Below are 15,412 nucleotides of genomic sequence, written 5' to 3' on the forward strand. Positions count from 1 at the left end.
CTTTTCAAATTTTTGTCATCACTGTATACGCTGTTAATTGCAGAGGTTGGACATGTAGTTTGTAAATACACAGGTCAATGCAGATGCCTTGTTTGACCTAACATTTCTTTTCCAGTGTAGCCGTTTCTTCTGGTCACACAGTCTTCTGGTACTGCTTCAAGGGAGCCAGATGCCTTGGGCATAAGGGCTGCTGGTGAAGCCCAGAGCTCCTGTAGGTTTGTGCCCCTTGATGGCTTTCCTTAGGGTGGAAAGGAATACTTTTGGCCCTGGGGAGTAAATCTTCTTAAAAATAGTCTTGTACATTATCTGTGAGTATTTATTTCACTTGCATTCTCCAGCTCTCATTTTTCTTCCAAAGTTGTGGATCCAAAAGGTCCATTTCCCCTCGGGTCCCTCCAAATCTTGGTCTCCTGCCTCCCTACTGTGCCTACTCTTTGCAGGGGCTGACTGTTCCCATTACTGCACTGTAACTCCCCAGTGGCACCAGGACCCTTTGGAAAAGCCACCAAGATTTTAGGCCTGATTTCACTCTGGAGCTTAGCAGGTGATGCTAAGCTTGTGGGAGAGTAGGAGGCACATCAAGCTGAGAATGCAGCTGACCAGAAAATATTTGACATTTTGTTTGAGTACAAATGTTCTCTTACTAAGAACATGCTTTGACTAGTAGTTGAGATTTCTCCTCCTTAATATTAATCACTAGGCAAAGAATTTGCACAATTCATTTTCTTAACCATGTTTTTAAAAATGCAGTAAGAGCCATCTATGCTTTTATCCTGTACCACAGAGGGCTGTGTGGAAGAAATTTCAGGTGTTACTTAGAAGTGTGTGCTGCTGAGTGCTTTCATACGGTACTTAAAAAGGAGGTGTTTATGAAGTCCCAGCAAAAGACTGAATGTCCTTCCTTCAGATTCTGTGAAAAGATAATTAGATAATATTGTAGATCTCAGGCTATAGCCACTACTGTCTGCACTACCTCCAGGCCATCTAACACAGCAATTTCCTCTGACAGTAGCTGATATATCTGATAAATCTGTGGTATATTGCCTTTCTGTGGGTGCTGTCACCCTCACCCCACACCAGCCAATGTCTGCACAGGGACGAAATGGGTTTTCCAGCCCCATGAATAAAGGTTGCATAGTTGTCTTTTTCTCAAAAATCCAATTTGCACAATCCTAAATTCTCTCATTGTCTGTGCTGATGCCCACCCCATCCTGAACATTCAGGCCCTCTGAGAGAGGAGGACGAGAACTTTCATTTCTGAATCGTACCATTTTGTTAAAATACATTAACATTAAAAGTTGCTATTCTCACATTTTTATTGAAATGCTATATAGTACTTGACCTCTTTCTATTTTTGGCTTCTGTTTCAGTGCATAAGCCATCCTTTCCCAAAGAATTAGAAGCAAACTTGAGGTGAGAGGAAGGTAAGGAAGGTAGGTGCAGTACTTTTGCAAACCAGCAAGCCACTTGAAGGAGCTTATTAGTTCTCTGATTGAAAGGACACAGTGCTTGTTCACAGTTAGAAAGTTAAACATAAGGTAAAAAAATAATTAAGGGGCCTTTGCATAACAGGAAATCTCATTGGGGTTCATGGATTTATGGATGTCAAGTGTTCTCTACCCCCATCCTCCTCAATGAAGGAGAGTCTTCCTTTCCAACACTCCTTTACTCTGGTCTCCTGGGTCAGATATTCCCAAGGGCTGATCTTGTCAGTGAAGACCAGTGCAAAGAGGGCATTCAATAACTCTGCCTCTCTGCATCCTCTGTTGCCAGGGCACCCCCTCCACAAAGTAACAAGCCCAATTTATCTTTAATTCTCCTTTTATTTTTGATGTATTTGAAAAAGCCTTTCTTGTTGTCCTTGACATCTTTGACCAGTTTTAATTCCAGATGAGCCTTGGCCTTCCTTGCCTCATTTCTCCTTACTCTGACAACCTCTCTCTATTCATTCCAAATGGCCTGACCCTGCTTCCATCTCCTGTGTATTTCCTGCTTACTCTTCAGTAATGACAGGAGTTCTTTGTTCATCCTTGCAGGTCTCTTGCTCCCTTTGCTCAATTACTTGCTCATCTGGATGCATCTTTCTTGAGCCTGGAGGAAGTGATGCATGAATATCAACCATCTCTCTTGGACCCCTCTTCCCTGCATGAGATTCTTCCAAGGAGACCCCTGAAGAGGCTAAAGTGATCTCTCTGAAGTCCATGGTTGTCATCTTACTCGTTGCTTCTCCCTCCTGGCCCAATACTGAGCTCCACAATCCCACTGTCACTGCAGCCAAGGCTGTGCTCAACATTCACATCTCCAACAAGGCCTTCCCTGTTAGTGCAGTAACAGCACACAATTCCTTGGAGGATTCTCCACTACCCGTGCAGGACATTGTCACCAATGCTTTCCAGAAACCTCCTGGACTGTTTGTACTTCACTCAGGACTGGTTGCAGCTGGATGGATTGACAAGCTATGTCATTAAAACAAGTAATTGAAATTAATTATTTAATAGTCTGTAAGACTTTTGAAACTCCCTACTGCTTATGAACGACCCTACATTTCCCTTTTCTGTAAGCTTGGGTTGCACTTGTCCAGATTCTCCAATGGGAATCTGCCTCATGGCTCTGGACTGTAGCACCCAGAAAAACAACAACAGAGGCCTCAAATTCTCTTGTGAGGAAAAACTCCATCTGTTATTAGATCTGAAAATCATAAGCATTTTCAAAATCATGAGTATTAAAACATGTGTAAGTAATCACCTTGGAACACAGATGGTATTTCCCTTTTTTAATTCAGCTATCATTTTCCTAATAGCAAAATGAATGTAATTTTAACTCACACTATTTTATTTAATTTTAAGATTACCACATCCATTTGAAAGCACATTATAAAGGATATTTTGCCAGAAACATCTCCAATATTACAGCAAATAATCCTGTTATTTCCTTCTATGATTTATAGTGCCTTTCCCCCTCTTGTCTTTAAGTAACTTCAAACATTTTCCAGTAAAAGATGGAAGATGAAGTAAGAAGCTCCACAAAATTTATGCACCTGGATAAAGAAGACCCCTTTCATATTTTGTGGTTTGATTTTTTTATCTTTTTTCTGAAATTGTTTTCAATTTGGCTCAAGTTCCTTGAAGAGCATGAAAGTATCACTGAAAAAAAAGTATTCTGAATAGAAAATTCAAGAATGAAAATTCAAGAATGAAAACTGATACCTATTATCCACTGTTCTTACCATTTTTCTTCCCCTAAACTGAGACAGGAAGAAAAACTGTAAGAACAGTGGATAATAGGTATCAGTTCTGTGATCTTCTTTCTAATTCTAGTTTGACTCACTGAATGGTTGTAATCAAGTTAAATAATCCTCTTTCATTCCATGATTCACGATCTGTGAAGACACTACTCTTTTCCTGCTTTGCAGGGCTTTTGAAAGAGACACATGGACAGACTGTCACAGGAGTACAAGGCCAAATTAGTGAAAGTATAATAGGAGGCAGCGAGTGTTTTACTCTTAGGGAAAACACTGTTGCATATCATTTGAACTGGGACTGCGCTGTAGTCATTTTCACTTTTACATCTGTCCCTGGAAACTGTAGAGGACAGCATATCATCATAGTATTAAAAATGTGATGGAGATCTTACCTCTTCATTCATTTTAAAGAAAGGTGTAATAGAAGAAACAACAGTGAAGGGAAATTTTCTAATTAAAATATTTCATGTATTCAGCATTTCTGGTTGTAAACATAAAGACAGGGACTTGTTAAGCAAAAATTCATTGCAACTGTATGAATCAAACCTTCTCTGCTTTAAGACCAGCACTGTAAAGGAGGATACGATCTGCATACTCTGACAATTAACTTTAATTCTATATCTTTGCCAAACACAAATGTTTAAATCACTGTTAGTCTGAAAAATATGTACTTTCTCTAGTAATATAAGTCAGCTAAAAGCCTTTATTGGGTTTAAATTAGAGTTCACCAACTTTCTCACTGAGACGCAGCCTAATAAAAATCAGTCTTGGGCATAGCTCCTTGGCTTTGCAGCCACGTACACAGACTGCTTCTCCCAGTCCCCAGCACAGGCCTCCCACTCGCTGGTCAAGCAAATGGAGAAATAATGGTATTCTATTTTTAGCTTCCTTTAATGAGATTTATTGGATAGACAGAAGTTCAAAATCCCACAGCACTTCAGCTGCAGCTCTGCTGGTGCTATGCTGGGCCCCCTCAAGGCCTATAGATGTCACATTGGAAGCTGCTGAATTGCCCCAGGGAGGAGCTGGATGGTGTCAGAGTGGTAGCTCCAGCGAGATACTCGAATATTTCTATGACAGCTCCGCATTTAGGTGACAGCTAAAAGACTTAGTGAGCTCCTGTACTTTGTTAAAGTCACCACTTGTAGCTGTCTCCTGTACTCAAAAGCTTGTTCCACACCTCCCTTGCTGCTGAGGTTTTGTCATTATATAGTGTTAAATGCAATGAGTCTCTGGAAAAATCTGTGTTAAGGGTCCTGCAGAGCCTGCTGGCTTTTGCCAGCTGAGAGCTCTCAGTTGGGGAGTGACCACATACTCCCCAGGAGAGCTCGAGGCCTGTGGTGGCAGTGCCAGCAGCAAGCTCTCCTAATTAATTGTAGCTATACTGCAATCTGTTAAGGAGCTCTGTGATGGCAACTGAACAATGATAACTGGCACTTGCTGATGCCAGATCATAAAAAGCTAAATTACGTGTTTGGTCGATCTAGTATTGGGGGAAGAAAGGAAAAATACCATATGTTGTTTTTAATCTTTTTAGAGTTGTTTAATGTTCCTCTTAGGAGTACTTTCTTTTGCAGAATTCCTTTGTAATAAATTATTTCCCTTTCATCCTGAATGAACCCTATGCAGTACCATATTAGATACTGTTTTCTTTTTTGAAATATTATTATTTAGCAAGTTTCAGAATTCATAGAAAAAGAAAAGTCAAGGAAACTATATAGTACATGATACCTAGGAGACTTACAGAAGGAACTCAGTCTTTATTAAAAAAAAGTTTAAGAAAGAGAGCTGAATTAAAGTCTTGAGAAGAGGTGTTCTAAATCTGCCTGGGAAAGGACCATGAAGAAAGGTGTTTGCCTGACAAAAATTGCCTCCAGAAGAGATTCATAGCTGAGATTTTGAAGTGTAGGTGCACAAGAGGAACTGGAATAATTACAAGGGCAAAGATACAGATATTGGGGTTCATTGTGAGTTACCTCTACATACTATTAAAAGGAAAAAATGGCCATTGTGAGCAAATATGGTGGTGAGTGGATAATAATATCTTGCTCACTTTTAGTTTTATTAGATTAGGGGAGCATGATGGGGATACCACCCCAGGAAGCTGCACAGATGGTAATTATTATGTATCCTTTTTATCTGGATTTAAGAAACAGACCCTGCTTATTTCTCAAATTAATGCACATGAAAGAGAAAAGACAAGACCAAAACCTTGCAGATATTAAAGTGGAAAAAAATTGCTGAGCAGCCACCTTTTTTGCAAATAGTGCTCTCTGTAAAAGCAATAAAACAACCAATGTGAGCATACATCACTGCTGCAAAGGTTTCATTCTTAGCAAGGGCAAGTTTATGGATAAACTTTATGGATAAATTGTAGTGAGAAGAATATTGCTCCTTAATCAGAACCACAAAAAGAAAGAAAACACACATGAAAGAAGATAACAAGTGGTTTGAATATCAACCTTTGATTTTTCAGGAAGAAACTCCTGACATGGAGGGCCCCCCTTAGTTCTCCAGATTTCAGGCACAAGACGGATCCTTTAGTTTCTTTGCTGAGGTCCTTTAGTGAGCAGGACACTGAGAGTGCTGCATGGCCTCCAAAGCAAAAGGGGTCAGGACCGCCTGAGTGATGCTGTGGAGTTGTGGAGATTTCCAGCAACCTCCACTGTGCCCTCTCATGTAGCTGCCAGGGCAAGAGGGGACACTGCCTGTGCAACCATCACCTACCTCTGCACCCTCCATTCTACCAGACCCCTGGTTGGAAAATGTCTGTCAAAACTGTCTTGAAGTTCTATTTAGAGTTTTCTTTTCGCAAGACAGGACTTGCTTTGGATGGAAAATTTATGTTTTTTTCTCTTCCCTCTAAAGACTAAATGGCAAAACATTTTGGCCAGATGTGTGGAAAAATTTCATTTGGCACTGTTGCCAATGGTTTGTGGGAGTCACTCCTTGGCTGCCTCTTGCCTTTGCTGTCCTCACCAAGCTGCGGATGACGGTGTCTCCTGAAATGCACTGTGGCAACGGGTCTGCTTTGGCATCTCTGCAAAGAAGAGAGAGAGCATGAGGGAAGAACCTGGCTCCAGGAGCAAGCCATGGAGAGCTCCTCTGCAGCAACATGTTTGGGCCATATGAGCAAATGTCAAAGTTTCAGATCTCCAGATTTTATTTAAACAGATAAAAAGAGTACTTAGGAGAAAAAAAAAAAAATAAACACCTTTCCAAGCAGCTGTGGTTAAAACTGGTTTTTTACCTTTTTTGGGAGGAGGACAGTGAAAGAATCATCTTATCTCCATCAGCTCATAGCAATGCTCTTGCTCAGATGTGCTAAAGCTCATTCTCTCCTATCTCCTATGTTTGTCTTTGCTATAGACTTCCAAATGCAGCAGCAAGGTAGCAGATTTGATTTTTCACATGCTGAGATGAAGACTATTCATTTCCTATTCCCTAGCAACTGCCTATATAAACAACTACCAGGTGAGCAGTAAAACTGGGCTTGAGACCTAAAAGCAAATTGACATTGTAAATAAATAGGGTTTGGACCTGAAGTGGTTTAAGAGATGGAAGAGTTAAATCCAAGTGGAAATAATTGGCTTTTCCTCTCATGAAATGCACATAGGTAGTGGAGGAAAGCACTAAGTCCAGCCATCATTTCCTAGCAGCATTCAATAATTTTCACAATTTTATCTGCAAGATTAATCAAGTTTAGTTATTTCACCAATACAAAAATACTGCATATTTTTAGTCATATCATTTTGCTTATAGTTTTTCCATATGTGTTTGTGCTCTCAGTTTCCACATTTGCTTCCCAGCTCACCCATCTTGGCCGTGGTGCTGCCGCATCACCCATGCCAACCTCGCAAGCACATCCATTCATCTGGCTCTGAGCTCTTTGAGGAAATTGACTTTTCTCCTCCTCATGTCATGCCTGAAAGCCTTCCCTGCCTGCGGATGTGTGGAGATCACAACCATGGGTTTTTAAGATTCTGTAATACACAAAGACACATGGAGACTTTATCCTCTAAATTTCCCTGCTTCATTACAGATCATAAAATCACAGAATAATTAAGGCTGGAAAAAAACATCCAAGATCATGAAGTCCAACCTTTAACTAAATACCACAGTGTCAACTAAACTAGATCTCAAAGTGCCATGTATACTTGTTTTTTTTGAATACTTTTGAATACTTCCAGGGATAGTCACTTCACCATTTCCCTGGGCAGCCTGTTCCAAATTTACCACTTATTACCACAAAAATCAGCATTAGCAAAGAGGCCTATGCTTAATAAAGGGAATATGTATCTCCCAAGTTTTAATAATTTCTCTCAGCAATTACTAGTATGTCAGTAATCAATAAGATTAGCAATCAATAGGATAGCATCTATCGATAGTATAGCAGCAATCAGCTAGAGTGACCATCAGTATTTTAGCAGTAGCCAAGTAGGTTACTAAAAATTCTTCATTAGTAAAGCAACTTATCAATATAATAGCAGATATACTTATTGTAGATTACTTACACGAACATATAATGTCAGTATTAAGCAAATTAGAAGGGGAAAAAACTAATCAAAAATGGGAGGACAAATCATATGAACCCCAAAAGGGGGCCCAAAGGGAACCAACAATGTAACAGAGATGGAAGTCTTACTTCAGAAATGGAAATTTGGGTCAGTGAGACGCCCCAATGACAGTCCAAGATTTCATAGAAAGTTCATGTGGAGAATTCAGCCTGTTTAGGGAATGAAAAGTATGTGCAGCAAAAGAAGATGTCAGAGAGAAAACAGCTCAATTTTTGATAAAAAAAATAAGTAATTTTTGTATCACAGAGACATGAGTACTTAGGGCACCACCACTCTGAGCAGCCAATACATGTTAGTTGGTGGTTTTCATCTGGGGCAGATGATAGATGATAATGTTGTCTGTTCTTTTAGACAATTTTCTTTTTTCAAACTGTTATCATCTTCTTGCTGATAAAATAGCCAATGGCACATATTAATTCATACCTTCTCAGGAGGTTTTCCCATTTTTCCAGATTATTTTTCACCTTTTCAGATAATAAATTGCTGTTACAGTTCCTTGTTTTTGCAGTTATTGATGGTATCTCTGGAGATTTCCAGTTTCTAGGTACTCAGGTGTACTTCAAACATGCCAAATGAGCACTTCTTGATGATGCTTCTGGTTCACAGGTTCAAAGCTGGCAGGCATTTCCTCTGAGACTATTTTTCCAGTAGATATTTTCTTCTGTTAAGTAATTTTCCCCTTTTAATCAGGTGGTCTTTATTGCTGTTCCAATCACCTCACCAACCCATGTCATTGTTTGGTGACCACCATGTTAAGGCTGCAAGTTGCTAGGCCTGTTTATGAAAGGAAAAATGATTATTCTGGATATTGGCTTGTCTACAAGTGTGAATGGATGTTATTTCAATTTTGGTTTGATGTAAGCAAAAAAAATTAAGTAGGAGCTAGCTTGGAGTAGAGAAAAATGCTGTGAAGATTTCTAAGAAGGTCTAAATGCTGAATGCTGTGTCTGCACAAGCACAAAAACAGATGAGCTGAGATTTGTTCTTTGGTTGGGGCCTTTTCCTCCATCAGAATATAAACTGTGACTTTTTTTGCTTTATATTCTAGCCAAAGAACTGTATAGGAAGAATATTACAGAAAATGTTTCTTGCTTACATTTTCCAATAATCCCTTCTCAAAAGAAGCTGTTTTTTTTTTCTTTAATCTTTTTTTTCTTTAATCTGAATTTTTGTGGGTAAAAAAAAAAAAAGAAAAAAAAAGAAAAGAACATAAAAGTAGAAGCTCCAGGCTAAATTTTTTTACATGCTATGAAAATTAAGACTCCCAGCTCAGGCCTGTTTCAGCTCTCTAAAGGGAAGGAGGTAGGACTGTATTGCTCTTCATTTTGCTATTGCAGATCTGGACACAAGAAGATATGGTTCAAATTTTGGAGATATATTGATCTCATTTCTACCCAAAAGTGACCAAAAGCTGGGATCTGGAAAGTTAATTTTAAAATAAATAATTGTCTTTAAAAGTGCCACATTTCATTTTCACTAAGCAGATTGTTAGATGAAAAATGAGCAACCTTTGATGATAAAACAACATGAAGGTAGGAAGGCCAAGGCTGTGCAATGGTCTGCTAAATCTCTCTCATGCTGTGTGAAACATCTGAGAAAAAATACTGCAGTATAAAAAATAGTAAATCTACTTCTGTTTCTCATTCAAAAATATTCACAGTGCTTCACTCCTGATGGTTGTCAGCTGGATAATGCTGCTGAATAATTGAATTTACAAATTTGGAAAAAATCAAATTTATTTAGTAGTATTCCTTTTCAGAAAGCAAACAAACCAACACTTATAAGAAGCAAAGGGATGTGATGCCAGTCAGGGTCATGGTGACTTGCATCAGACTGTTATCAAAACATGCAGGTAGCACGCAGGCAGCTTACCTTCCTGCAGTTCCATCAGCACAGGAGAGGTTTGCTCCTTGTGCACGTTTGAGCTATTGAATGATTATCTTAAATGTGAATTAGAGAATTGGGTTATTCTCTTTTTTGCTGTGACTGGGACTCAAATCAAGGGTTGCCTGAATAAATTCCTCCATACCTTTATGGGTATGTGTTTCAGATCTTGGTTTGGACTGCTAAAGCTTGCTGATTTGCACTAAGGGTCCAACAGTGTCTTAAGGTAGGTATCTATGTAAATAATGCCAGTATGATGGATATTAAGCAATAGGAACAGCATCTGAGTTTTAGATAAAGGATAGGCAGTGATTGAAAACAGAGTCCAGCCTGGCTCTCTGAAGGAATTGGCTCAGTATACCAAATGTCATATTTCTCTTATGCATCAAGCATTGTACCCCTTTGGGGGTACAGAAATGTCAACTTCCAATCTGTAAAAATATAAGGTGCATGAGCCACATCCCATTTCAGTGTTAAAATCATACTAATGGAAGTGTATCTGATTTGCAGGCATGTGAGGTTCAGAAACAATTTCATGAAATAGTCTGCCAAAGTATCTATGGCATAAAGAACCAGATTAGAAAACAGGTTATATAAACCATCAAGATTTTATCAGAGCATTTGCCTTTTTCCGTGATGGTATATCAAGCTGGGAACATGGGCCACCAAGGAAATAAAATTCTAAATATATTTACAGAGTGATGATGATGAAAAAGACAGTGCTGTGCTGATAAAATCTCAGAGGTAAGCAGGAAAAGATGCTTTCTGGTCACAGCATAGAGGAATTCACACAACTGAGACCCAAGACAAGCTTAAATGAAATATTTATTGCAGCACATAGATAAGTTTTAAAGTGCATTGTGTACAGAGCATTTATGTACAAAGCATTTCCAAAAAGTCAAGGATGAGTACAAAGCATGAATCTCTAAGCAATCCTAGCATTAGTAAGATCCTTCTGTAGCTCTGAAATACAAACTTATATAGGGAAATGAGATATGGAATAGCTCCATTATTTTCTGTTTCATTTAATATTGTGTATTTTTCATTAAGTGAATGTGAAGCATGAGTGGCAGAAGCCAATGGCCAGGTTAACTGTAGAAGGGAGAGCCCTGGGACCTTCTGCCCCTCTGATTGCCACCATCCCATTTTGTGCCTGACAGGTCCTGTTGTGGTGGCTGAAGGGCTGCTACTGCTTAGAGCACTCCTGAGACAGAGCTCACCCCAGTGTAGCCTCCCCTGGGGGGGTTCCATGGAAGTGTCTGCTGGCTCCACACCAGGAAGAATGCCAGAAGGCTTACAGAGGTGGCTTTGCTCTTCTAAGTGACATGCAGGCAAGGGGACTGTCCTCTTTTCCATGCCTGCATTCAGTGTCACAGTGAGTCCACACTGCCCCATTAGTAAGTCTAACAGGCTGGGTCTCTACAGCATCCCCACTGCCTTTGCACGTGATGCCAGTGGGCAAAAGGACTGCCAGAGGAAGAATAAATATTTAGGGATCCATAGATGCTCCATAGGAAACAGATATAGGGTGCAGTAGGACAGAGAATGAAGCAGAATGTGAAAAAAAACTGGGGAAAGTTACAGTTTATTATTGATTTATACTTTGTCAGTGAAGCTACTTTGAGGGTTATGCTGTGCATACCCTTAAAAAAGCCATACAGAATATAACAGTCTTTCTGGAGAGTAGTTTGCTCTTTTTCATAGAAAGTAGAGTGGCAGATAAGACAGAAAAATGTGAGATTTTTTTTCCCCCAAGGTTGTTCTGCCCAGAAGATAAAAGCTGTGGATTCTAAGGAGGGAGAAAAAACACTGAAAAAAGAAGTCAGCAATAACCCAGAACCTGAATGCTGTACTTTCACATTGTACTGCAGTAGATGGTTTCTAATAATCAGAGAAACAATATATATGAGCCCCCATGCAGAAAATCAGCTTGTGAAGCTGCTGCTTTCTAAGACAGAATATTTGGGAAAAAAACCCCAAACTAAAAAAAAAAAAACAAGCAAAAAACAAACAAACAAAACCCCACAAAAATAAAATAAAAACAAACAAAAAAAAACCCCAACAAACAAAAACCCAAAAATTCTCCACCCCAAAACCTGAAGCAACTGACAATTTGGGAAGAACAGATATTTAACAAATAGTTTTAAAGGACCTTCAGAAGGTGCTGTCATGGGTCATATGCATATGGCCAGGGATATGCTAATAACATTTGTTATAAGTTCACCCTTATTCTTCCTGATGAGAGACAGAAATCCAAAGTGGATCTTTGTCATCCCTGTAGCTGCTGTGCTATGGAGCCTTTCTTCTGCCAAAAAGTCCCATTTTACATGAAGTGGAAACACTTGTGCCTCTGGCTGGCCAGGGAGCTAATCAGCAAGTCATGACCTGGGGATGCCCAACCATCAGTCCTTGCTCTGGTCAGCAGTAAATATTTTATACAAATTGGAAGCAGGTTGACCTGTTGATACTGAAATGAACTTCCTTTAGATTATCCTACATGCACTCTATTCCAGAGGAGGCAATAGGAGGGATTTGAGATGTGCTTCTCAAGTCCAAATAGAAGTCTTAAGAGATGGTAAGAGTATTTTTTTTTCTATTCTTTGCACAACCTCCATCATTTTGACCAAACACACTCAACTCAGATTTGGAAATTGGACTAATTCTAATTAACATAAATTTTCACTGAACAATGTATTTAATAAATATTATGAAGAGATTACGTGTAAAGAGGAAAGAAGACTTGATAAAATAATTAAAAGTAGACCTGAAATCCAGAGTATTTGAGTTGTATCTTCATCCAGGTTTGTTCTCTCACCTTCTTGCAGCAGATCCTTCTTTCTGTGGTTCACAGAAGAATGACCAGCTACCTAAACTACATCTGGGGTTCAGATAATCCACTCAGGGTCTCCACAGGCTGTTGGACACTGTACACCAGAATTGTGCTGCTCTGCTCCATTTCCAGGTCTCTGCCCACCTTGGAAGTCAGGATTTCCCAGCTGAGGTCATTTGATTTGCACTCCCATGAGCATTGTTTTCTGAATCTGAAGGAAAGAATGGTAAATCCTTGTACCATTGCTGCACAATTAAAATGTTTTATTTTGAGACAGGTATCACAATGTTTTACTCCTCTAACGAGCCTACACAGAAGCGCTCAATACTGTCATTTTCTCTTCTTTACTAAATTTCTCCTGTATTTCCTGTCTCCAAGAACTAATGAAAGGACATACAAGAATGTCTAATAAAGTGCTAACAAATTAGTTTTTCTGGTGTTTTCAAGGTCTTCTATGGTATACATGAACCATGTCTCTCACTTGAGTAATTTACCAGATATTGGGTACAACAAGAATTCCCAGGCTACTGGAATTGGACTGCCCACCATGAGAGTCCACTGAGAAGCACAGCATGGTCCCCTTAAGCCACCATGGTCATTGCACAATACATTGTGTTTTCCATATGCCCCTGTGAAAGGAGAGTTGGATGAAAACCTTTGCACTGTAATACTCATTGGATTTTGGTAGTTTATGTAAAGAAAAATTATTCTGTGCTATGCTGGCCCTTTTGTCAAAACAACAAATGACCTGGTTATCTTTTCCAGTTGGCAGCTCAAGGTCTGACTGTAATGGGGAGAAATGGTGATCCATAGTGGAACTGGACATTTAGGGTCTGGGGTAGGTAGCACTGTGGCTGTTTCTGCCTGAATTTTGTTTCAGTTTTGCGGGTGTAGGAAAACTGGTGCCTGTTTGGCTGCCTTGCAGAGGACCATCAGGGTTGCATGGCAAGGCTGAAATGTACCTTTCATCCCTCTGTAAGTGTAATTTAGTGAGAGAAGCCACATTCCAATTCCAGCTCCTAGTTTACCCAAAAAAAGGCTGAAATGATGTTGGGGAACTTGGATACAAGTTCCTGCAATATTAGGAACTTCCACAACTGTTTTAAGAATTCTGAAAGGGTTTTTTGTAATACTGCAGGCTCACATAAAACAGGAAGGAAAATGCACCTGTTCTCCTGCTGCCATAGCTCTGTGGCTGTGGATCTATTCTGGATCCTGAGCTGCTTCAGCTGATGGTGGCCATGGGCTCATGAGCCAGTAGCAGCCCTGCTGCTGTCATCTGTCCTCCATTTTACCACTTGATTGCAACTTAAAACAATGCCTTAAAATTACCATAAAAATAAACCTTAGCATATTCTTACAGAAAAACCTTATAATTACAACTTTTAAATAATAACACTAAAATGCATCTTAGCCTTAAAATATGCCTTCCTTCCTTTTTATCATACATTTATTTAAAAATTTTTTTAAAGAAATTATGATGCTTTTCCTTTTGCCATTAGGGAAACCTGAAGTTTTTCTTCCTTTCCACAACTAAAATTGTTTTGAAACCTCTCTCACTCCTCTTCCAGATTTCTCTTACTGTTAACACAATGTATGTCTTTCCATCTTCACTGCCATTTCAGTCCGAAAAGTGACTGGGAAATTGCTTTTATCTGTAATGTGCTCCCTGTAAGAGTTTACTTGAACTTAATTTTAGTGACAAAAACAAGCTCCTCCTGCTAGAGCTACCAAGTTAACATGGCTAAGAAAAAAAAGTAGTCTATTTCTTCATTGGTATCTTGAAAAGAAACCTATTGTATGTAAAGTCTTTCCATTTTGTTCAGACTTACGCAATTCCAGAGCCTGTTCATGTAAATAAGAAACAACACAGGTCCTAGTTTTCAGTTGTCTACAGATCTGAATGGTCAAAATTTTTTCATCTTGGTGCTTATAGGCTTGCAGGAGAGAATATTTTTCACATCACAGGTTGAATCTGGAATCAATTTAATGAAAGGAGGAAAGAAGGAGCAAGCTGCTTATATATATAAAGCTGGGCAGATTCAGTTCCAAATATTGGAATTCCCAGTGTTATTTTTATAATATTTTTCCATTAAGACACCAACATTTTTTTAAATCTTGGAAGTTAAATTCCATAGCTTTACATTAACTTAGGTCAGGCCTTCACTTTTCCAATAGGATGCAGAAAAAGAGCCCTGAAGCCTCATGTGGCATTACTGAAGGCAGGTGTGCTGCAGGGTGGTGGAGTCAAGGAGCTCCTGTGTGCACCAGGTGTCTGCCCTGCTGCCTTGTCAGGTAGTGACAAACCTCACTGAAATGAAAGTGCAAAGGGGTGGAAGTGAGCATTGTCCTCCTCTTATACAATTGGCTCTCTAAGTGGGTTTTACAAGTTTTCCTGATACTGTTATCTTGACCTTTTTTGGCTTTTTTTTTTTTTTTAATGTAAGGTACATGTCACATTATCATGCAGCGAAGTACCATAAATTATTACATTCAAATTTGCTAAATATAATGTAAAATGTGATTTTATGTTTTAGTTTTGAAATCCTTTTAACAACTAACAGAAAATATTTTAATATTTAATTAATTAATATAATTAATTAATATAATACGATTAATATAAAAATGTTTTCATTTCATAGAACCATTCACTCCCTATTCAAGTCATTAAGACTTATGATTGGTGTTTCTGTTGATCTTGCTTTCATGTCTCTTTGTAGCAAGGGTCCAGTTTTTACACTTATTTTCCCTTCTTAGTTTTTGCCACAAAGAATGGTGTTCCACATTGTATTTTAAGTGATGTGATGAAGAATGAATCATAGGAAAAGGCGCTCAGAAAGACCTCAGAAGATCACTCACCCCTACTCTGAGGAAGGATCA

The sequence above is a fragment of the Agelaius phoeniceus genome, chromosome 3 (genome assembly GCF_051311805.1).
Source record: "Agelaius phoeniceus isolate bAgePho1 chromosome 3, bAgePho1.hap1, whole genome shotgun sequence".
NCBI classification, from domain to species: domain Eukaryota; kingdom Metazoa; phylum Chordata; class Aves; order Passeriformes; family Icteridae; genus Agelaius; species Agelaius phoeniceus.